Source organism: Oncorhynchus mykiss, chromosome 1 (genome assembly GCF_057628025.1).
Source record: "Oncorhynchus mykiss isolate SJ-2025 chromosome 1, ASM5762802v1, whole genome shotgun sequence".
In the NCBI taxonomy this organism is placed as follows: domain Eukaryota; kingdom Metazoa; phylum Chordata; class Actinopteri; order Salmoniformes; family Salmonidae; genus Oncorhynchus; species Oncorhynchus mykiss.
In genome coordinates this window covers 66,700,786-66,726,524 of record NC_143022.1, presented here as the reverse complement: position 1 = coordinate 66,726,524, position 25,739 = coordinate 66,700,786, and the positions used below count along the sequence as shown (strand labels likewise).

General features: G+C 42.5%; 1 protein-coding gene across 2 annotated transcripts in view; it reads right to left on the bottom strand.

Annotated features, from left to right (window-relative positions):
• The window catches only part of hs3st1l1 (heparan sulfate (glucosamine) 3-O-sulfotransferase 1-like1), a 33,483-nt gene extending 11,471 nt beyond the window's left edge, over nucleotides 1-22,012 (bottom strand). Inside the window, exons 1-2 of one of the 2 annotated variants that reach the window (XM_021607977.3) lie at nucleotides 21,135-21,419; nucleotides 7,193-7,309 (exon numbers count right to left, since the gene is read on the bottom strand). The gene's annotated coding sequence lies outside the window, so the exon portion shown is untranslated. Of the gene's footprint in view, nucleotides 1-7,192; nucleotides 7,310-21,134 lie in introns of both variants that reach the window. The other variant, XM_021607970.3, reaches the window with a different exon arrangement.
• Nucleotides 22,013-25,739: the final 3,727 nt, after the last annotated feature.

The window sequence follows — 25,739 nt, the reverse complement described above, 5'->3', positions numbered from 1 at the left end:
GCCAAGCCATGGCCAAAGGTAAGACAATGTCAATTAAAAAGTAGAGTCTACAGACTCTTCTCAACTCCCACCAGTCTGAATAAGCCCTAAGCAACAGTATGAGCTAGAGCAATGGACTAGTAACCGAAAGGTTGTAAGATCAAAACCCCGAGCTGACAAGGTAAAAATCTGTCGTTCTGCTCACTGTTCCTAGGGAGTCATTGAAAATAAGAATTTATTGCAAACAGACCTGAAAGAAAGACTGGGTTGTGTTTATTAAGACCTTGAAGCAAAACTTTTGTTTGTGTAACAGAAAACTGAAATTAGATTTATGTCCAGGTTGTCCTTCCTGTTTTGTTTTCTTCCGTTTTGTTCCTAATAAATATAACCCTGAACTCCTCGGTTGTTGTGGTTTACTGGCTATTGCTACACTGACGTATGCCACTAATGATGAATGTTTTAGAATACAGAAACTTTACACAGAACTCTATGGAGAAAATGTTAAGGACACATTCATTTCAATGTATGAAAAAGACTCATATAGTTTGTTTTTTAAAATCATTAAGCTCCAGAGAAAGAGTACAGTACACAAGCTATTCAATAGCCCAGGTTCTTGCGACATTCCTTGTAGACACTCTTTGCAAGGGCGGGAGGGGTTGTTAGGAGACTTGCCCTTTCATCAAATTGGCGTTAGACTCATGTATACTGTACCTACAGCGCCCCCTGGTGGCCAACATGTAAACATTTGGCCATTTCTACCCACTTAGCAGCTAAACGATTTGCCAAATCGGAGTGTGTTAATCGCATACACAGTTTATCAAGTTTTACAGCGGGTGCAGCGAAATGTTTATGTCACTCGCTTCTGACAATGCAGTCAAACAAGTACACAAAAAATTCAAATGTGAAATAAACACAAAAAGACACCAGAAACCAACAACGGCGGGAACGGATCCAATTAACAATCCAAATAGCACTGTAGCAGCAATCAAAATGCAATCTATACATATGTACACGGGGGAAATTTGCACAAGATATAGTACAACCGATTTGTACAGCAGTAGATATATCAGAGTGAGCTACAGTACGTCGAGAATCCAGCATAAAAATAAACATGAACTAACTCAAATACAATGTACAGTAGTATTAGAATGAGCTATGTCGAGGGGATACAGTCTTTAAATAGCTACACGGACCGAGTTCACCTTGCAACTTTATTGACCTTTCCTTTCAACATTTGCACTCCCATGTATACCCTACACACACTCCCTGTCACTCCAACGCAAATCTACCTCCATCTCTCCATTATCCCTGCACATGAACATATGGTATTGAAATGAAAATATTTCCTGTATGTGTGTGCGTATGATCGCTTGCGTGTGTGTTTTGTATGAGTGAGTGTGCATCACCTGGTAGACGACTGGTGATGGCTGTTCAACAGTCTGATGGCCTGTTACTATCACTAGGCCCTGAACTTAGTGATGAGCTTGGGAGGGCACTATGGCGTTAAAAGCTGCGCTGCAGTCGATTAACAGCATTTCTCATATAGGTGTTCCTATTGTCCATGTGAGATAGGGCGGTGTGCAGCGCAGTGCGTCGGGTGTGTTCCTTGACTAGCCTTTCAAAAGCACTTCATGATGACAGAGTGCTACAGGGCGATTGTCATTTAGTTCAGTTAGCTTGCTTAGGTACAGGAACAAAGGTGGCCATCTTGAAGTAAGCGGGGACGACAACAGACTGGGAAAGGGAGAGGTTGAGAATGTCCGTAAACACTCCAGCCAGCTGGTCTGCGCATGCTCAGAGAACACGGCTTGGGGCCGTGTGAGGCCCATGTCGGCGGCTCGGTGTTGTTTTCCTCGAAGAGGGGGGGGGGGGGGGGGAATAAAAAAAAAGTGTTTTGCTTGTCTGGGAGTGAGGCGTCGGTGTCCACGATTGTCTGAAGTCCCTGCCACATGCATATTGTGTCTGAGACATAGTAGAATGTGTTTGTGAAATTCCAGGAGAATTTCTTACATTTTCTTTGTTAAAGTACCTGGCTACAATGAATGTGGCCTCAGGATATTCGGTTTCTGATTTGTTCAAAGTCCAGTGTAATTCCTTGAGTGCCAGCATAGTGTCAGCTTGTGTGGAATATTCCAGGTCAGGGGAACAGAAACTCTTGAGGGTTGGTACATTCCTACAATCACACCATGGGTTGTTTATCATGAAACACGCTCTTCTGCTTTTAGCTTGATCAAGCACCTCCACTGTCAACAAAGTCTCTGTAAGGCAGAGTAAGTCACAGTCCCTCGTATCGCTCTGGTAGGAGATCTGGTAGGAGAGTTTTATTGTCCAGAGACTGTACATTAGCAAGTAGTATACTAGAGAGCGAAGGGTGGTTTGCCCTTTTCCTTAAAAATCGGACAAGAACTCCAGCTCACCTTCCTCTTTTTTGGCGGTATCGTTTTGGAAAAAAGGCTTCCATGATGAATGGAACTGGGGCTCCTGAGTGGCACAACGGTCTAAGGCACTGCTCTCAGTGCTAGAGGCATCACTACAGACCCTGGTTCGACTCCAGGCTGCATTACAACCGGCCGTGATTGGGAGTCACACAGGGTGGTGTAGAATTGGCCCAGCGTCATCCAGGTTAGGCAGTCATTGTAAATCAGATTTTCTTCTTAACCTTTTATTTAACTAGGCAAGTCAGTTAACTAAAAACTGCTTCGGGTAGTCCAGACAAAGGATCCAGCTCCGTAAAGTGGTGACTAATCTTCGATCTGATGTCCAGAAGTGCTTGTCGGTCATATTCAATTGTACTAGAAACTTTCTGATCAAATAATGTAAAAAAAGAACACAAAAATAAACAATGATTGCAAAGTTCCCTGGGAGCTAAGCAACATTGTCGGCACCATCTTGACAATGAACTTGTCACTCAACATTGTGTGAAACCTGGCTTGCCAGACTAGCAGTAATTCAGAGTAACCCAATAATTGATGCAAGCTTTGCTTCAACTCAAACCCACAAGCACTCCAACAACAAAACTTGATCCCAGTCTTCAAAACAACCAGCATCCCAAGATGTCCTTCGCTCGATGAAGATAGTACCACACACACACAGAAATATAACTCTTTTCATTCTATTTATAAAAGGCACCACTTACGACAGACTTCCCACATCTCCACTCCATATGCTAATTTTTGAATGACAACAAGCAGGGCGAAGGAAGAAAATCTTTGTTTTGGCTGAAATTGGGGAGCTGTTGGCAGCACGAGCTGGGAGAAAAGTGAGGAGCGCCAGCTATTAGGCTATTTCTGTAGCGCATGAGTAAGGCGACGACCTAATCCGCACCCACATGTCAGCCGAGTCATTCATTGTGTGCTGGCGGTAAACTGCCATTAACTGGTACAGACACACGTGCCCTCAGCACAGACACTAATTGTGGTGTTTTAACTCTATTCTGGTGTTCTCTCTGGTTAATAAGTCTATGGCGGAGTGGCGCTCTTTCGTTCATTTAACTGCAGTCGGCTTGACTGCCGAGAGCAGCATCTCCCATTTAGACACCCGTCTGCCCACAGCCATCTGTAGCTAGCAGCATTTATGGCTGGAGCTCCGTGTGTGTGTTTGTGTGCGTGTGTACATGCATGTGCGTGCCTGTAATCAGAGTGCTCCCTGTGGACCACGATACATCCAAATGCTAGAATGCAAATGGGGATAGCCTACAACACTTTAATACATACAAGTATTTCCAATGAGTTTGCCACTAGCAAGTACTGACATTTTGTGTATTTGTGAAATGACTAGATACCCTGGCAGCAGTGGTCTAAAGTACTTAAGTAGTACTTGAAAGTATTTTCTACTGAAGTTGTTCTTTTTTGGGGGGGAGGGGGGTATGTATATTCTACATTCCTAAAAAAAATAATGTACTTTTTATTCCATACATTTTCCTTGACACCCAAAAGTGCTCGTTACATTTTGAATGCTTAGCAGGACAGGAAAAATGTCCAATTCACACACTTATCAAGAGAACATCCCTGGTCCTCCCTACTGCCCCTGACCTGGCGGACTCACTAAACAAAAATGCTTTGTTTGTAAATGATGTCTGAGTGTTGGAGTGTGCCCCTGGCTATCTGTACATTTAAATATCTCAAATTGTGCCGTCTGGTTTGCTTAATGCAAGGAACTTTTAATTATTGATACTTAAGTATATTTGAGCAACTGCATTTACTTGTTATACTTTAGTATATTTAAAATCAAATACTTTCAGACTTTTACTTATGTAGTATTTTACTGAGTGACTGACTTGAGTAATATTCTATGAAAAAAAAGGTACTCAAGTATGACAATTGGAGTACTTTTTCCTTCACTGACTGGCAGCCAATAAACATCCCTCACTCTGAAACAGTGGAGATATATGATAAACAGAAATGGATGACCGGTCTACCCAAAGCCATATATTTATCTGATATGCCTCTACCCTTCCTCAGCTTGAATATATGCATGCTTTACCATATAAAGTATTCACTCATTTTACTTTTTACACATTTTGCTGTGTTACAAATGTGGGATTTGTCATTATTTGTCAATAAGCTACACAAAATACTCTAATGTCAAATTGGAAGGCAAATTCTAACATTTGTCAAAAAAAAAAAAGAAAAAAAAAAGACTATTAAAAAAAGAGTATTATCTTGATTATACTGTAGAAGTATTCAACCCCGAGTGACTATTATAAAATCACCTTTGGCCATGATTACAGATGTGAGTCTTTCTGGGTAAGCCTAAGAGCTTTCCACACCTGGGCTGTGCAACATTTGCCCATTATTCTTTTGAAAAATTTGGTCAAATTGGTTGTTGACCATTGCTTAAAAAATTTTTTTCAAGTATTGCCATAGATTTTCAAGCAGATTTAAGTCAAAACTAACTCAGCCACTCAGGGACATTCAAAGTCTTCTTGGTAAGCAACTCCAGTGTCCTATAGATTTGGCCTAGTGTTTCAGCTTATTGTTCTGCTGAATGGTAAATTCAGACATCTCCCAGTGTCTGGTGGAAAGCAGATTTTGCCTGTGCTTAGCTCCATACCGTTTCATTTTTTGACCTGAAAAATTCCCCCGTCCTTAGCAACTACAAGCATACCCATAACATGATACAGCCACCACTATACTTGAAAATATGGAGAGCTGTACTCAGTAATGTGTTGTATTGGATTTTTAAATGAAAAACCTCCCTGGTCTTTGTGGTTGAATTTCATTTCACGACTGAGGGACCTTACAGATAATTGCATGTGTGGGGTACAGAGATGAGGGAGTCATTCAAAAATCATGTCAGAAACACTAATTGTGCACAGACTGCACACAGTCCATGCAACTTATTATGGAACTTTAAGCACATTTTTACTCCTGAACTAATTTAGGCTTGCCATAACAATGGGATTGAATACTTATTGACTGAAGACATTTCAGCGTTTCATTTTTTAACACACATTTGCAAACATTTCGAAAAACTAAATTCCACTTTGACATTACAGGGTATTGTGTGTAGGCCAGTGAGACAACCTCAATTTCAATCCATTTTAAATTCAGGCTGGAACAACAACAACAACAACAAATTCAAGGGGTGTGAGTGAATACATTCGGAAGGCACTGCACATACACCCGGAGTTGCTTTGACATTTGTCAATGTCTGACGATTTACTCCGGGCATCAACTGACGTCGATTCCCTAAGAGGCATTCATTCTGGCAGACAAAAACAGGCCGACTTACTCATCACCCCTGGATGAACGGCGACCGCTAATCAAAACCTACACCGACTCACTCAGGGAAGCAGTCCACAGTCGGTCAGATAGTGACACCAAGAAAGGCTCCAATCACAGAGTGGCCAGATGAGATTCATGCCATCTGCCAGTTCTAACAAAACAGCTAAGTGAGACAGAGACGCAAGCATGTGCACACAGAGACAAGGACACAGGCATGCGCACACAGACAACGTCGGTGACAAGCATGCCAACACAAACACATTATCTCATCGCGCATCTTTAAGTCGTTGCAAAGAGTCTGATCTCTGTTTCGGGGTTCCTCGTCAAGTCATCGGTCCATAGTTCTTCTAAAAGTGAACACAACACAAAAGCCGAGTCGGAGACAACCTCCCCCCCCCCCCCCCCTGACTTAATTAAAACAAATTCACTTCTGCTTTCTCTCGCTCTCTTTTCCCTGTTCATTCTCTAGAAGGCTGAGCCTGGCTCTCTCTCCAGACTCTCCAGGCCTCCCACAAGCTGCAATACACACATACATTATGGATTGATTACTTCATCAAATAAAAAACAGGGCATCTTGTGATAAACTGCAGGGATACTTTTCATCGTTGATGAGGCCTATCTGATGAATAGTTTAACGAGGGAACTATAGCAGGGCCTGTTTAGTGCTGACAAAGTTTTCACAGCAAGCGGGAAGACTGCAGAAGGGAGTAAGACCGATCGGAGACTCAACGTAATCACTTAGCGAATGCGTTTTTTGTTTATCGTCAGACCGTTTGTTTATCCTCCACATCCAACCCACTCTGTTCACCATCTGCGCAGAGCAAGAGAGTATGTGCATGATCTAGGATCAGTTAAGCCTTCTGTATCATCATGTACAACGAGTGTACAAAAACTGCTCTTTCCATGACAGACTGACCAGGTGAAGTCCGGCTGAAAGCTACGGTCCCTTATCGGATGTCACCTGTTGAATCCACATCAAATGGGGGAGACAGGTTAAAGAAATAATTTTACGCCTCGAGACACGGGTTGTGTATGTGTGCCACTCAGAGGGCGAATGAGCAAGACAAAAAAAACAAGTGTAAGTGCATTTGAACAGGGTACGGGAGCAGGTGCCAGGCTTTGAGTGTCAAGAACTACAGCGGTACTGTTTTTTTTCTCTCCTTTTCGTCACGCTCAACAGTTTCTCGTGTGTGTCGAGAATGGTCCAACCACCCCAAAAGGACATCCAGCCAACTTGACAACTGCGGGGCCAGCATCCCTGTTCCGGTGGACTAAAAGAGTGCAACTCAATATTAGGAAGGTGTTCCTAACGTGTGTACACAGTGTATACGATTATATGGACAGGTGGGAACCTGAGCCTGGATAAGCATTCCTACTGTGAGATGCTTTGTGGATAAGGGCCCAGTCACCCCGTCCCACATAACCTTATTCATTATGAACTAAATTAAGGAAAAAAAAAAAAACACATCCTAAATCTTTACTCCTACCTTGAAAAGCTTTATGAATACAGACCCGGAAGTCTCCAACTCTATGGACGTCCCGGTGTTGCTTCTTCCTCGACACAGCTTGCATGCACCCTCCAGAGATGTGGGCCTACCAAAATCCTACAGAGGGGTAAAACCAGTAACTGCAGACAAGAGTTCACTTCTGATCTTCTACAAATCTACAGCTGGTACATGTCATGTTCCTCTACATATTGGACTCGGTTCCCTGTTCTGGCACAATAGTGTCCTATTGGAAGACGCACACAGTGTTGGCCCCGCCAGCATTTTCGTCGCGACAAATATGTACTTATCAGGCACTGCAGACAAGACATTTCTTGGGTTTTTGAGCTGGCCCTTCTGTGATCCAACGCTGAGTGCCAAGCACTGGAGCGCCTCGACTGCCGATGCAGCTGGGAACTCATTCTAATAATAATCCATTGGATCCAAAGCATTTCCCAGTTTCCCACAGTGTTGGGTATCTTACTGCAGTGTGTGCTATCTGTAAACCATTCTAGCTGAGACTGAGATATGCAGATCATAAGTGGTATGGATCGGTATTGACAGACCTGGAAGCACATTTGCACACAGCGAGTGACCTTGATCTCATTACAAACAATGTTCACATGAGACGATCCCAGTGTTGAGTTCTCAGATAACCAGAAGTTGTTGCACTACATGCATGCATGCTGCCTATTCATTGTAACCTAAAATATATATATTTTTTTAAAACACGGCTCTGATGATGTAGGTCAAGATGGCGGAGAAAAACCCCCAAACATGAATCAGCACAAGCATGCTTTCATGTTCGCTGTCATGCTTTGAATGCATAGGCATACTTCTCACGATTGTCGGTCTGTGCATAACGTATGCGTTTCGTTCAGCTGCCGTCTGAGCACACTTTGTATCCCTTTGGACACAAACGAAACTGTCCCTGTGCTAAACTTCCAGCGGCATCCTTGTAATTTCCCACAATTAAGCGGAATAGATTGCAGGGGACACGTTTATCTATAATGATAATCTCTAGCTCCATTTCGCTGCATCCCAGCTCTGAAGCAGAGGACAGGAGAGGTGCAGAGAGCTGATTGGGCCGACACAAACAGCATCCGAGCGTCACCTGGTAGTCGTGTTAGCAAGCTGGGCGCCACCATTAGATTATTACCATCAAGCCCTTCCCCGGTGATGCTGTACCCCCAGTTCCCATCTCTACGGCTGTCTGCCAGCCATTTTCAAGGGAGATTTTGTGAGTGTGGAAAACAATCTAGCACTTCACTTAGAGGGTGTCTATGTTATCAGTTTAAAATAATAAATAATAATAAATAAAAAGAGGGTGAATGTGTGAAAATAATACATGGTAATTATTTCTGACTCAAAGTACATTTAATACCCAAGAGGGAAATAGCTAGTGATTCTGTTTGTGTAGCTTTTACGGTCTGACAGAATGAGGTTATGACTGTGTAGTCAGGAAATGTTTGGGAGGGTTCTCTTTGACAATATCAGCGTTGGAGCTCTGGCCTAACGGACAACCACCAAGTCCATGTCAGTCACCCAAGCCCCAAAACTCTCACGTTCCCCTGCACGCTATTTGACCAACCCAAAGAACTAGATTTCCAAACATACACACGTCCATAAGCATTTTGTTTTTCAGAGCAGTCCGAAAGTCATCATCTCTAAAGTCAAACTTTTAAAAATCAGGTCACAAGTCTTTTTTTTTGGGGGGGGGGGGGGGGGGGGGCACGCCTTATCATAACTGTAACGACTTATCGCCCTAACCTTTCTCTGTCACTTTCATCCGTGGCCTCTTGTTCTGCGCTTCCTATGAATAAGTCATCGGGGCCTTTGGCTTATTGCGCATCGTTCCGCCGCCTCCGTGGCCCCTGTAAACCAACTGAAGTGTTTATGGGAGATAAGAGGCGGTGGAGGTTGCACACCCAATAACGCCTTTTATCATCCCACGTTCTGCAGCGATGTACATTCGACGAGAGAGCCCATACTGAAGATGAATCCTTTAATTAGAGGAGTTTGTGGACCCGACATCAGAGGCATAATGGGAGGGGGGGGGGGGATAAAAAAAACAGCCATTGAAAAGGGCAGCATCTGCGGGATCTCTCGTTGGCCTTGTCTGGCGCTGTGCTGTGTCTGCCGGCGTCGATGGCGAGATAGGAGCCCTGTAACCTCAAAGCAATATCTGTAAAAAAAAATATTTTTTAGAGAAGCATTGTAAGCTTTTCTGCAACGCTTGAATGCCACGGGTTGTCTAGACTATTTAGAATAGATTTGTTCAGTTCATTGATTTTCTTGAGCTTCATCTGTGCAAGTCATGTCTACATTATCGGTTGAATTACTGCCAAAGTCATTCATTTACTCTGCTCGGATTTCCCGTAAGTCTAACACTACCCATGGAGCAGAAAAGTCTAAGTCTAACACTACCCATGGAGCAGAAAAGTCTAAGTCTAACACTACCCATGGAGCAGAAAAGGCTTACCAATATTACACATGTTCAAGGTTACTCTTGACATGAATGTGCCTTATTGGTCATGGTGACCATACGGAGGGAAACAGATGAAATGACAACAGCAAATCCCGTCGCAAATCCTCCGATTTTGAGCACACAAACACATCTACCAAGCCTTAGATTACATAGACAATGGTCATCACCATACTTCGACCAGACAGGCACACTCCAACATCCTGAATATAAAACACCTAGCACAAAACATCCTCTACCTCTGGCCAGTGCACACCACGCCGTCCCTCTTGACATCCTATGATACTTAACCTTTGACAATATTCAACGGCAATTTTAAAAGGTTAGCATCACAAGGCCATTCTGTTCCTACTCCATAAAAATGTTACCTTTTCAGACCTCTGAATAGGAAGTAGTTGAACATTTAATTAGCCAAGCAGACATGTGCCAAAATACTCAGATAATGACTGCCGCTCCTATTCCCAGTCATCTGAATAATCATTGGTGAAAAAAAAAAAATGGAATTAATTACTCACTCTCCCAGACTGAGGAAGAGCGATTGTGGCCTCGATTGCATAATTTACCAAACTCCATAATTATCTCCACTCCACAGTGAATATGTAGTAGTCAAGGGGACTCGCATACAGTTCCTGTTTGTCCCTTTGACTGCTCAAAATGTGAATATCGCCTGTAGAAGACAACATGACCAAAAAAAAAAAAACATGTTATGAGGGATTAATTGGCTTTGATTTCCACATAACCATCCCAATGTTGTTGTTTTTTTTATTTTTTACACCTACAGTGTATGAGTAAATCGTCAAGTAGCCATATGCCCCATATAACAGCCCGATGTTCAAACAAGTTCAGATATAGTATCACAGGTCTAAAACAATAGGAAAGACAGTAAAAGCCCAGTGGGAACTGGGGAAAAGGGATGATGCGACCCCCTTCCTTGAATCTCCTATAAACCCCAAAATGAACCATTCTGCATCACAAGCAAGCGCCAAAGCTCTATTGGTGTTTAACAAAGATTAGCTTTAAATTGATGATTAACCTTTGTAATCCTATGTGCACATTGAGAATAGCTCCACTTGTCTCTTGCAAGAGCCACACTAAAGAGCTGCAATATTGTTCGGGGAAAATTGAGGCTCAGCGAGCCAATGAGGAAGCAGCGTTATCTGTAAAAATGGCGCTCCGGCGGATAATGAAGACAAATCTCCAGAACGGAGAGTCCTCTTAATGAATCACAACAGAATCATTTCTCTCTCGCATTGGGCATCTTTTAATAAAAGCTCTACGTCCAATACATCCCATGACAATATTGCGGCCCTTATCTCACCAGGGAGCAGAATTAACATCGGGGAATGAACGCCTGCCATTGCTTATGCGGCTGTATTAAGGACTAAATCGGACATTAAATGAGTCATTTCTTCATATTTAACTCAGACTGGGGAGGTAATGGTTTAATTTGCCGGGCAATGACTGTCCCCCGTGGATTAGGCTTTGCATTCGATCACATCCTTCTGCCTACCACTGCTACGTTGTGTATATCGGCTCCCTCTCGTATACAATTTACTGGACCACATCCCGTATACACTTCTGAAATGATCAAATATAGCACAAGTGGTGGGGAGAAAAAAGCATAGCTCAAAGGCTAAGACGGCGCTGTCCATACAGACCCAAAGCAACGGACTTGACTCGTTCAGGTCCACGGAAAGCACCAAGTCAAGATTTTTTTTAGACTGTCACTCTGGCAAAGGGTAGACCATTTTAAAGCCACACCGAGATACTTCACAGGATACCTTTCATAACCTGTGCACCTCACCGCTATCAACAGGTGTCTCTTTAGATGCCACTGCCTTGGGCCCCATCCTGACCACCTTGTGTGCCCATGACCCTTTAACCCCTCTGGTACCCAGCCTACTACTCAAACCATCTCCATACAAGTTGAATTACCCATACATGTTTATATCCGAGGCCTTTATACAGCCCTATTTGGCTTCAGCGATATCATTGTGCTGCTTCTTTCTGCCCATATTCCCAATGGCACCTTGTCACTGTCACTAACCCATACTACACCACGATATGGAGTTCAATGGCAGGGCACAAACAATGAACTACAAGCCATTCATAAGAGCACGGCATGCATGTGGCTTGCCCTGAAGTTGATTGACCTTTTCACCTACATAAACCTCAGTGCTTATAAATAGCAAGTTTCAGTCCAACTCAAATCTTTTGCTCATTACAAAATGTCAAATGCCACTCCTGGTGCCATGTGAGAACCAGTAGAGTTGACATTGACCTTTTGCTATAATTTGTTGTTCTTTTAAAATGATTTTATTAAGTGCCAACAAAACCCCCTAAAACTTTTGATAAAAGCCCCTGCTGAATTACAAAGCTACCTCCGATTTCCATTTAAGAAATGAGTGACAGCAGCTTGATCTTCACCTAACAGTTGCTATGACTACACCTCACACATGCATAATATGGGCATAAAGTGGCCCCTAAACGGGGTCCCTCCTAAATCACCTTGTCAAGGCGCCCAGACAAACGAATGCCCTTACCCTAAAATACATTTGAGAAATGCCTCTGTGCTGAGTCTCAGTCAATTAAACATATTTAAATAAAAAATAACTTCGTAAATGATTTCTTAAAAATATTCTGAGGGCCAAGAGAGACAGAATATTGGCATACTTTATATACACGAGAAGAAGAAAAAGTATTTACAAATGAACGAACTTACAGCATCCATCACAAGGGTAAAGTATGTCTGGTGTCTACTCTGTAACACACACACACACTTCATGAACAAATGACATTGACACATAAGACCTGAACTCTGCCGAAATCCAAACACACCACCCCCCCCCCCCCCCCCCTCTCAAAACTCGCTCTCCACCCTAATGTGGCAGAAGGCTGCAACACGAAAAAGCCTGTATGCGACACAATACCCAATAACGAGGGATCTGCTTGACATGTACCTACTCATCTGACAGAGGAGATAGGGAGGGAACAAAAGGTAATGAATAAATTAGCTGCCAGTCATCAACAAGGGGAATGATACATCTACTTCATAACACACGGAAATGATGGCGTCTGCAGAGCTCAGAATCCCTGATGAAAAAAAATTACCCAGAAAATACATTCTGAATTAGATGTCAGAGCCTCTTCCCCATCTACAAGCGCCCTCACCCACTCCCTCTATCCCTTTATCCCATTATTCCAAAATGACAGCAAATTGAGCAGAACAAAGCCCATCGTCTGGTAGCATGGATCGTAGAATGCATCTAGGAAAACCTCATCAAAATCCATGTGCCTTTAACAAGGCTTTCCTCGGGCAAGACCACAGACGCGGGGCTTTTGAGGCAACAGCGTGGCGGCTCCCGAGCAACAAGAGACGAAAGACGGCGACAGTATCAACACTGCTTTTTCATATGGGGTTTCCTGGTTACTGGTGCGAAGGCAGGCGAGCCGGCAGAGTGGGATCAGGCAAAGTGGGATCAGCCAGAGAGACATAGACTAAGTAGCAATACGCTCCGCGCAAAACCCTGCCGTTCTCATGAATAATGGAATGATGTACAAATATGTAAATCTGGGCATTAGCCTAGTTATTCCCCTGTACTGTAACTTACAGTGACTTGTCTATTATGAGCCGCCTATTGGAAGGAGGAAAGAAGGCCTGACAGCTAACTTCACAGTCTCCACAGTCACTAGCTAACTCGCGTCCCCCCCCCCCAAAAAAGGGACAGAACAGCAGGAGAAGTGGCTACATGCTACGGTTACGCAGCACTAGATCGCCGAAGACGCAAACAATTGGCACTGTGGGTTCCGCCCCCACACTAAATTACCGTGCTACTTAAAGTAACAATTGCACAGGTAGGATTTGGAAGCCTATAAGATAGCGGGAATGAGCATGAAGTTGTCGCTAATCGCCCGATTCTTCTCAAAGGCTGGTATGAAGTGTTGATCAGTAATAAGCACACAGGGGATGGACATGAAGGTTCTACAGGCAGGCAGAAAATAGGCCACTGTACTGTATAACATTGCCATCATAATGTAAGCCTATGATGAACACTCACTCATCAACAAGGACCCACCAGTAGTACAGGTTGTTACTGGGTCCATGAGAGGTTGAAATCACAGGCCACATGAGGCTACTGCCACGTTCAGCACAGGCCAGAAGCACAATGAATGAGTCACCATGCTTCTACGATGAGCGACATAATTATTAGCGTCAATCGAAGTCAATTGTTGAGGACATATACGACTGCTCAGATTTGAAAGAGAACCTGACATGCAATACCTGCCCTCTCACCATGGCAACAGAACAGGCCACACCCCAGCCTCATATCCCTCCAGCATTCAAATATCCCTAAATAGCCAAATCAGGAAGATAGGCCTGCGTTTAACTGGAGAATATTAACTCCAGATTTTAGGGTTAGGAGATTGAATCTGGCACACATTACTGTTGAAAACACTTGATTTCATGATAGATACTCCACTTCCTGAGGGAGAATACCAAAGATTTTCTCCCATACATTTTTGGGCGAATACATTTACATGTTTACAAAAAAAAAAAAAAAATTTGCCATTCCTTCCACTGGTACAGTTATTATTTTAATTCAGCAAACACAGCCTCATTTAATATTAATACCAATCTTGTGTTGTCTTTCATTGGTGTTGAAGAAAACTTGAAAAATATCATTTAGATCCAGTGAAATGTAATACAGTAACATGGAATACATCAAATGAAACCCTGGGGTTAATTTTAGTACACCAGAGATGCTTTCACTCACAATCTCCCCCTCTTTCTCTGCAGTGCTGGATATTTGGTGGGAGTAGCTACTCCACTGCCTTATTTTGCCATTGCTTGCTTCTGCATTAGTCTGTAGACTGCATTTGGCCAAACATGTATTCATGTGACTTCCTGACACTGTGGGATTTAGAATGTACCTCATGTGTTGGTAGGCCGGATCACACTAACATCCTGTTTTTAATAACTGAATTCCAAATAGACCCTAGCCCATCCCCTAGGCACTCCTGTAGATCTAAAAGAATTGGATAGGTGTAAGCAACAAGAGTGCCTAGGGGTCCATTTGGAATTCAGCATCTGAATCAGTCACCCTCCAGCTATTCTCCGTACTAACCCATCCCCAATTCCCTTTGCTCTCTGCTCAACCCTGCATGCCCCGTCCTTGGCTACTATAGAAGAAAAAAAGAAAGCCAACAAACAAACGTGACAATGATTCTGCTGCAGACAAACAATGAACCATTCATGGTAATCAGTGAAGTACGAAAATAACGAGCTGAGCCCGACCCTCCATCCTGAGTGGTTGTCCATGAGGCGAAACCTTGTCTTCTCAGACCTGCTCAAGCTCAGTGTGCTACTAACAACCCGCTCGCAATGGTTCCATTACAATACCTTGTAGGTTATGCTTCAGCCACAAGCTAGAACTGTTCTTTAGTCTAATCTAAGCAGCGATCTAAACTTTATTAGGCATGGTGGAATTACAGGGACAGCCCTGAACACAGGACTGGATGCCAGATGTGTTTAATCTCACACTGAAGACTTAAAATATATACATATATAATTATTTTTTTTATCTTTCCAAAATCAAACTGCATTCATTCGTCTATACCACCCACACTATTCTAATTACAGGCGAATGAGACAACCCATGGCAATAATGAATAAGTCTAGCCCTGTCATAAGTGATATAGGAAGCTCCTGGCTCATCTTAAAGGAAAACTCGACACCAACTATATTTTGGTATACAGTCACTAAATGTTTTGCATGTCAGCAGAATAACTGATGCGGTGCAATCTCTCATTGAAGCCCCCTCGACCAACCACCTAGAGAAAAATGATAAAGTCCCCCAAGTCCCAATATTCATGAACTGAAATAGGCAGCAGGAACGGAGCTCTCACACAGGGCAATAAAGTTGATGGAAAGATCACACCACCGCCGTAAACGCAGCACACGGCCGCACAGGTGCACTCACGCCCTTCTGAGAACACAGCCCATTGTTCTCGTGAAATCCACACCTAGTTTGTATGACTCGCTCACTCCAGTTTCATCAAAGACTTACATATTATGTTAAAATAGAGGAACTGTGGACGCTGTGGACGCCCCAGCAAGAGATGTACTGTTACGGATTGTAGGCTAGCCTAGCACCTTTAACATCCATGGCCATTGTATGTTATGTTCAGAGTAAAACTGGCTCTGGCAGCCAAAACACCCAAATACTCCATCGAAATGTGAATGAATTCTCAATTGTGATTTGGTTCCAGAAACATAAAGCTCTCTACTTTCATAACACGCCAGAATCATTTTACAAGTTGTAACAGAATTATCGACAGCGAGAATGAGTGGTGCTCGTCCAGAAACTATTGAGGCCTGGACAAATATATTTGCCTCTAAAGAATAAGCTCAGCTAAAGCACAACACGTACAAATAAAACTATCTATACAGCACCCGTCTAAAGTCCAGACTCACCTACTCCTTCCAGAGTTATTCTTTACAATGCAGAATAATAGTGAAGATGTCAAAATTGTAAAATAACACATATGGAATCATGTTGTAACCAAAAAAAAAAAAAGTGTTAAACAAATCAAAATATATTGTAGATTCTTCATAGTAGTCACACTTTGCCTTGATGACAGCTTTACATACTTGGCATTCTCTCAACCAGCTTCATGAGGAAAGCTTTTCCAACAGTCTTGAAGGAGTTCCCATTTACGCTGAGCACTTGTTGGCTGCTTTTCCTTCACTCTGCGGTCTAACTCATCCCAAACCATCTCAATTGGGTTGGGGTCGGGTGATTGTGGAGGCCAGGTCATCTGAGGCATCACTCTCCTTCTTGGTCAAATAGCCCTTACACAGCCTGGAGGTGTGTTGGGTCATTGTCCTGTTGAAAAACAAAATGACAGTGGGACTAAGCCCAAACCAGATGAGATGGCATATCGCTGCAGAATGCAGTGCTAGCCATGCTGATTAAGTGTGCCTTGAATTCTAAATAAATCACAGACAGTGTCACCAGTAAAGCACCCCAACACCATCACACATTCACGGTGGGAACTACACATGCAGAGATCATCTGTTCACCTACTCTGAGTCTCACAAAGACATGGCGGTTGGAACAAAAAATCTCAGATCTCCACCGGTCTAATGTCCATTGCTAATGTTTCTTGGCCCAAGCAAGTCTTCTTATTATTGGTAGTGGTTTCTTTGCAGCAATACGACCACGAAGGCCTGATTCACGCAGTCCCCTCTGAACAGCTGATGTTGAGATGTGTCTGTTACTTGAACTCTGAAGCATTTATTTGGGATGCAATTTCTGAGGCTGGTAACTAACTTATCCTCTGCAGCAGAGGTAACTCTGGCTCTTCCTTTCCTGTGGAGGTCCTCATTAGAGCCAGTTTCATCATAGCGCTTGATAGTTTTTGTAACTGCATTTCAAACTTGAAATTTTCCGTATTGAAGGACCTTCATGTCTTAAAGTAATGATGGACAGTCGTTTTTCTTTGCCTATTTGAGCTGTTCTTGCCATAATATGGATTTGGTCTTTTAACAAATAGAGCTATCTTCTGTATACCACCGTTACTTTGTCACAACACAATTGATTGGCTCAAATGCATTATTAAGGAAAGAAATTTAACAAGTTGACTTTTAACAAGGCACACCTGTTAATTGAAATGCATTCCAGGTGACTACCTCATGAAGCTGGTTGAGAGAATGCCAAGTGTGCAAAGCTGTCATCAAGGCAAAGGGTGGCTACTTTGAAGAATCTCAAACATAAAATATATTTTGATTTGTTTAACACGTTTTTTTAACACTTCAAATTAGTGGATTCCGCTATTTCAGCCACACCCGTTGCTGACAGGTGTATAAAATCGAGCACACCGCCATGTAATCTCCATGGACAAGCATCAGCACTAGAATGACCCATACGATTTCAGTGACTTTCAACATGGCACCGTCATAGGATGCCACCTTTCCAACAAGTCAGTTCATCAGATTTCTACCCTGCTAGAGCTGCCCCGACCAACTGTAAGTGCTGTTATAGTGAAGTGGAAACTTATAGGAGCAACAATGGCTCAGCCGTGAAGTGGTAGGCCACACAAGCTCACAGAACAGGACCGCAGAGGGCTGAAGTGTGTAAAAAAAATAGTCTGTCCTCAGTTGCAACACTCACTACCGAGTTTGAAATTGCCTCTGGAAGCAACGTCAGCACAAGAACTGTTCGTTGGGAGCTTTACGAAATGGGTTTCCATGGCCGAGCAGCCGCACACAAGCCTAAGATCACCATGCACAATGCCAAGTGTTGGCTGGAGTGGTGTAAAGCTCGCCACCATTGGACTCTTGAGCAGAGGAAACTTGTTCTCTGGAGTGACCAATCACGCCTCATCATCTGGCAGTCGGACAGATGAATCTGGGTTTGGCGGATGCCAGGAGAACGCTGCCTGCCTCAATGTATAGTGCCAACTGTGAAGTTTGGTGGAGGAGGAATAATGGTCTGGGGCTGTTTTTCATGGTTTGGGCTAGGCCCCTTAACGGCAGGTAGCCCAGTGGTTAGAGCGTTGGGCCAGTAACCGAAAGGTTGCTGGATCAAATCCCCGAGCTGACAAGATAGAAATCTGTTGTTCTGCCTGAGCAAGGCAGTTAACCCACTGTTCCCCGGGCGCCGAAGACGTGGATGTCGATTATGGCATCCCTCCACACCTCTGATTAAGAGGGGTTGGGATAAATGTGGAAGACAACTGACTAGGTATCAGCCTTCTCCATTTACAATGACATGCTAGACGATTCTGTGCTTCCAACTTTGTGGAAACAGTTTCCTATATCAGCAGAACAATGCCCCCTGTGCACAAAGCAAGATCCATACAGAATTGGTTTGTTGAGATCGGTGTGGAAGAACTTGACTGGCCTGCACATAGCCCTGACCTCAACCCCATCAAACACCTTTGGGATGAATTGGAACGCCTACTGTGAGCCAGGCCTAATTGCCCGACCTCACAAATGCTCGTGGCTGAATGGAAGCAAGTCCCCACAGCAATGTTCAAACATCTAGTGGAAAGCCTTCCCAGAAGAGTGGAGGCTGTTGTAGCAGCAAAGGCGAAAAAAACTCAATATTAAAGCCCATGATTTTGGAATGAGATGTTTGATGAGCAGGTGTCCACATACTTCTGGCCATGTAGTGTAAATACATACATTCAACAAAAATATAAAACACAAAGAGTGAGAGTGCTGGTTTCATGTGCTGACATAACAGATCCCAGAAATGTTACGTGTACAAAAAAACTATTTCTCAAATATTGTGCACAAATTTGTTTACATCCCTGTTATTGAACATTCTATCCTTTGTCAAGATAATCCATCCACCTGACAGGTGTGGCATATCAAGAAGCTGATTAAACAGCATGTTTACACAGGTGCACCTTATGCTGGGGACAGTAAAAGGCCACTCTAAAATATGCAGTTTTGTCAAAACACAATGCCAAAGATGTCTCAAGTTGAGGGAGAGTGCAACTGGCATGCTGACTGCAGGAATGTCCACCAGAGCTGTTGCCAGAGAATTTCATGTTAATTTCTCTACCATAAGCCGCCTCCAATGTAATTTTTGATTATTTGGCATTACGTCCAACGGCGCTCACAACCGTAGACCACATGTAACCACACTAGCCCAGGACCTCCACATCCGGCTTCTTCACCTGCAGGATTGTCAGAGACCAGCAAACCGGACAGCTGATGAAACTGTGGGTTTGCACAAGCTAAGAATTTTTGCACAAACTGTCAGAAACCTTCTCAGGGAAGCTCATCTGCATGCTAGTCGTCCTCAACAGGGTCTTGACCTGAATGCAGGTCGGTGTCGTAACCGGCTTCAGTTGGCAAATGCTCACCTTCGATGGCCACTGGCACTCTGGAGAAGTGTGTTCTTCACAGATGAAACCCGGTTTCAACTGTACTGGGCAGATCACCAGGATGGAAGCTGAAAATGTCCCAGTTCTTCTATGGCCTGCATACTCACCAGACAGGTCATCCATTGAACATGTTTGGGATGCTCTTGATCGACACTGTTTTCTAGTTCCTGCCAATATCCAGCAACTTCGCACAGCCATTGAAGAGGAGTGGAGCAACATTCTACAGGCCACAATCAACAGCTGGATCAATTCTATGTGAAGCAGATGTGTCACGCTGCATGAGGAAAATTGTGGTCAGGCCAGATACTGACTGGTTCTGATCGACGCCCCTAGATTTTTTTATTTTTAAAGGTATCTGTGACCAACAGATGGATATTTGTATTCCCAGGCACGTGGAATCCATAGATTTGGTTCTAATACATGTATTTCAATTGACTGATGTTCTTATATTAACTGTAACTCAGTAACAACGTTGTCACCAAAAAAATATTCTCCAAATGGAAAATGTACACTCAATGTGCACTGTTATAACAGAGTTGCAGCCAACAGTATATTCCAGTTACAACAGAGCTATATAGCTAATTAGAACAGCTGGGCGCCTCTCTCTTCCAAGCCATCAGGTAACCTTTTGTTTTTAGAAAATTATTTCTCAATGATATGAAAGTAAAGTTCCAAAGGTTTTCTAAACTGTATTGCAAGCTATGATTATTGTGCAGACAGAGCGTTGGGACTGTTGTAGGCTATACATTGGCTCTGCCCTCAGCAATGCTTAAATTGAGAACCCAATAATAGGCTTTTTGGGTGGAGAGCTGCTGCTGCCCGGGAACGACGACTGATTTATGCAATTAAACCGCAATCATTTGGAATGCTCAATCGCTGACACAGACATTGCCATTTACCACTTAATGCCCAATTATCAGCGTGGTTATAGCAGCGTCAACGTAAAAACGAATTTGGGGTGTTAAAAGTTTAACTCCATTGTTCTTTGAGGCGAAAATGATCTAAAGGTCTCATTTTATGTCAACGTGTATTTAATACAACCACCCTTATCTTATCTAGGAAGCCAATGTCCACTACCAATTATTAAAGTTACATTGTATCCTATATGCACGACTAGATACGTTTAAATACAATAGCCTAGATTTTAAAAAATAGTTCATGCGCATTAATAATGTAGGGAAGGATAGTACTTTAATATTAATATAGAATGGATATGTTAATATATAATATTAGGTTTGTAAACAGGTTATGATAGAAGATCAACATTTATCTGGTTTGAATATACTGTAGGTAATAGATCGAATGTCATCCCGAATTTTCCAACGAGGAATGAGGGTAGATTACAAGAATATGACTACATATTTCCCAAATAACTCGGAAATACATTGATCTGGAACTACTCACGACTTATCCAAAAGCAAGAAGGAATTCTATTTCAGAATGCAATCACAGATCATTCAACCTGCGTCCCAATTCCTGTCGCAAATGAAGAGAGGGATATTAGACTGGAAGGCACGAAAAAGTAGACTACCCTAGACCTAGGAGACAAAATCTAGTTACCTTGCATGAGGTCGGCGATAGTGATGGAATCTCCGAGAGTCATCGGTCTGGCTCGAGTTCAGTCACAGATGAACCAACGGATTGCACTTTTACACCAGCAGCTGACTACAAGAGCCTAAAACTGTCGTCCTTTATCCCTCACAGAAATACACTCAGAGCATCAGCCACTCTCATCACTAATTAATTTGAAGGAGGACATTAGGGAAACTGAGCCCCGTTTTTTTCAGAGCTTGTTTTGACTCAATCCCTCGAAACAGACATGCAAACCCCACTCCATCGGAACGTGGTGAGATTTGTGAGGAGCGCTGCCTTGCGTAGCACTGTGGGAGGAGTCGTGTCAGGTGACCAGGTAAATTTCTGCGGTACTAAAGGTGCTATTTAAAAAAAAAAAAAAAATCATAAATGAATCATTTAGTTTACTATTAGGAGCGCTTAATGTGAACTCATATATTATTGTAGGCTACTTAATTATGGGCATCTACAGATTTTAGCTACGTTTTGCACTTCCAATTCAAGTGAACATGCATGTTATTTATGTTATACACTGCAGGTTAGTATGCCGGGAGCATCATTGATCAAATTGCACCTCTGATAAACAAAATGTGATTCTGAGAACAATTTTGAATGACTCATCAAGCATACATTAATACATTAAGTGCTGAGATGTTTAGGAAATTATTAATCCCTTCTCAATTGATAGTGAACATGTCTCCTTTGAAAACATCTGTAAACTCTTTCAATAGAGGAGATCAAACAAGCCTCGAGGCTATCGCCTGCTATTATACAAGCCTTTCCTCCAGTGCAGCGACTTCCAATTGACAGCACATTCACCATAGACACGGAAGGTGTACGCCACCTTCATCTCCGTTCACTATAGTAACTTGAACCTACAAAAAAACATGTGTCATAATAGTTGGCTAGCCCTGCTGCCTCCTCTGAGACAAATAGAGGGCAAACAGGGGGCACATCTATATTTCAGCAGTCCTATGCCAAAGAGAGAGAGAGAGAGAGAGAGCAAGAGAGAGAGAGAGAGAGAGAGAGAGAGAGAGAAAGAGAGAGAGAGAGAGAGAGAGAGAGAGAGAGAGAGAGAGAGAGAGAGAGAGAGAGAGAAAATACTCCACATGAGTATTTGATTTGTTAAAAATGCATTCTGTTTGTAAGGCTAAAGACAGGAGCTCCAGACAGACCTCTCTGAGCTCTGACACTGCAAAGGGAAACGCCTGGATGCAACCACTGGATAATAGTGAGAGCAGTAAGCTATGTGCAGACTTTGATAAAGACATCAAGTGAAATGTTCTTTTGAGCAGTGGTGATTTGCACAGACACCTCTCTGGGTCCAGGGGATTCAGCTAAAAGGTGGCTTCCCGAGCTGTGAAAAAATATGTATTGCTCACTCCCATGGTGACATTTTTCAAGGTGACCATCAAAGGAAATTAGACTGATTTCAAAGATACTAGTTGAAAAATAATTATCTTTGAAATCAGTCTAATTTCCTTCACGTAAGCTCTGAGTGTTAATCATTGTGTTATCTGATCGCATGAGTTTTTGTGTGCGTGTCTTTGTCGTGTGGTGGTGCTACTGTAATCACCTTCCGTAGCAGAGCAGGGCGACAGCAGGAGCGTTGGCCTGTCCTTGGACTCCAGCTGATACATTTTGAATTTCGCAAAAACGTTAGGCAGTTTCAGAATAGTCTTAGGAATACATACACTTATATTAATACTGTTCCATCGAAATACTGTATGAGAAGGTAAAGATGCCCTAGCGGCTGAAAGAACCTCTTCAGGTATGTGTTTAGGCTTTTAGGTCGACTATGATTTCCTGAACAGTTATTTTGTTTGTGACATGGCTGCATCACTCTACTGACTCCATGACAAACGTGACATTGTTACACGCCCGTTAATGTCAACAAGTGGGTAAATGGTGACGAGGTTTCATAGCGATGGCTGTGAGCTCATCTGGTTCCATTGACAGTCAGCAGACACACTTCAAGAACCTGACCACTGACCCCCTTGGTTGCTGTTTAATCCTTGAGCTCAATCCTATTTTCTAAATGTCGTTTTTTTTTTTTTTAGTTTGTGAGCTGCCTTTAAGCCTCTGAAATCAAATTTGAGGTTAATTTTTAAAAAATGTACGGAGAACATTTTCATAGTATAGTCTCATCACCATGTCTTGTCAAATAATGAGGGAAGTGTGCCTCGTGTTTATAGAACAGCAGATCCCATTCGGTCATCAGAGCTGATACTGTTAGCCAGAGTTGAGTTAGTTTGAATTTCTCCCAGGTTGTAAGAAATGGAAAATCCCAAATCACAAGAGAGGGACCCTCTCGTATTTGAGGGTTATAAGTTGAATGTGAAAAGGAAAGCTGTTTTATTCATTCCATATCTCCACGCCATACTTACAGGGGAACTTGAAACTCCTTTACTAGCTCTTTACCTCTTTTGCACAAATTGCAAGCAGGCTTACTTTAAATTTCTTATCAGCCCCCAAAAAATGATTTAATGAGTGCTTCAACTTAAATTGGAGCCCTGGCTAAATATTCATTCATGTTTTAGAGATTAAACACATGTGGGAGGTGTTGTCCAAAATAAATCCTTATCATGCTAACATTCGGATGTAGCATGTCTCATTCCCATCCAATGCAGGCACTTAATAAAATAATATTTGCCGTTGCAGTTTCATCATAAAGAATAGCCCTAACCCTGAGCCAGTATTATCTACATCACATGTTTGTTGGAGAGGATCCCAATGTTAATACTGTTAAATGTGGGTTAAATAGGGTAAGCCTCCTCTCAACAAACGTGGGACTAGTTCAAGGCTAGGGCAGGGCTATTCTCAATAGTTTCAAGTCTCATTAGTCGTACGGGATATGCTTGGTGTACATCATCCAACGAAATGCTTACTTGAAGGTTTCTCGTCGACCATGCAACAACAATAAGCATAGTTAAAAACAAGAATATGTACATAAAGTAATTGGCTCAGTAGAATAGAATAAACGTGTGACTTTATGATGAAACTTTGCAACTGCTAATACTATTGCATTAGCTGCATTGAATAGGAATAGTCATCCCACTTCCCAATGTTAGTGTGATGAGAATTTTGTGTGTAACACAAAAAAGGTACACCAATCGATCAATCAAATGCATTTTTATAAAGTTCCTTTACATCAGCAGTTGTCACAGTTGCTTTACAAATCAACTCAAAACAAGGCATTTTTACTTCATTGTCTTAACCCTTTACACTTGTGGGAATGGGCTAAATTGAAATGTTTCTTACAGAGGAAATGTGAAAAGCATTAGCTTAAGCATCATAGCAATTGAAAGGGAACAGCTTGGAGATTATTGGGGAAATGATTCGACCAAAGTTGAGGACACAACAGTCCACCTGACACAAGACTGAATCCAAACATTACACTGTTGATTTTATGTGCATTTTACATTTACTGTACTTTTCACCGCATTTGTTGATAACGAAATCTGAAAATACTCTGGATACATTCAGTAACATGTAATTATATTCCTGGAAATTGTGGGGTAGGTGCAACATAAGACAAAAAAATTACAAGGATTTGAGTGAGAGGACTAACTGTTGTCTCCAAGTCTCCACACACCTATCCAAGTGTGCACAGTTCCTAAGTAATTTCAATGCAATTTTATGACTCAACAAAAAGTATTCAACTATAAGGTTCTTTCTTGAGCACTCCTAGTTGTGCTGTTGAGGAACTAGAGCAAGTACACTTGTAGTTGTTATTTTTGGAATACAACCCTGCATCCCTGCCATCACACAATCAAGGTTGTTGTTTACGCAATCAGAAAATAGCCCATTATACTGTAAATTGAGATCTGGATTAGGTGGGTATCATTTGGAAGCTTTTTCTATTGCCAATATGACTAGCCAAGTTATAAAATATGATTTTACAGTGTTAGGCGTCCCCAGGGCAGTTCAGAGATAGAGATTGTAATTTTTGTGCGCATAGAAAGAAGTCATGCGTGCATTCAGATGTGTTCAGCAGCAAATTTTCTTCAGAATAGACAAACGTAGGCTCATTCTGTTCAGAAGAACCCAGGGCATAATGCCATGTCATCTTGTAAATGTACATCACACATAGTGATCATAAACTTTGACACTGTATATGTTATGATATGAAGTGCATATTTGGACTTGCATGTACGACATCAAAGTGGTATTTATTATACTCCTCAACGTCTCATCTTTCAAAATACATAGAGTCCTCTTAATTTACAGGATTTCCCTCACTCAGACAACAAAACAATCGCAAAAGTTGCGCAATTAGCGGGAGGGATGACGGCAACTTCTTGTTGCGTGCGGTGCTCAAATTCAGAAAGGCTGTCAGTCAAAATCTATATAGCGCTGTGAAGGGCAGAGCCTTGACTCTGACGTCATTTAGAGCGTGTTATTGCACAGACAGTGCGTTCCAATTTAGGCGATTGTCAGTGCCCAAATCTGCCATTTTCAACCGGTGTACGGGTTATTACAAGATAAGCAATCTAGGTAAAAGTGGCATTTTTTTGTAGTGTGGCATTCTTTGCTGTGATTGGTAAGTGCCCGAAGGTTCTTTGCTGTGATTGGTTGCTGAGAGATGAAGAG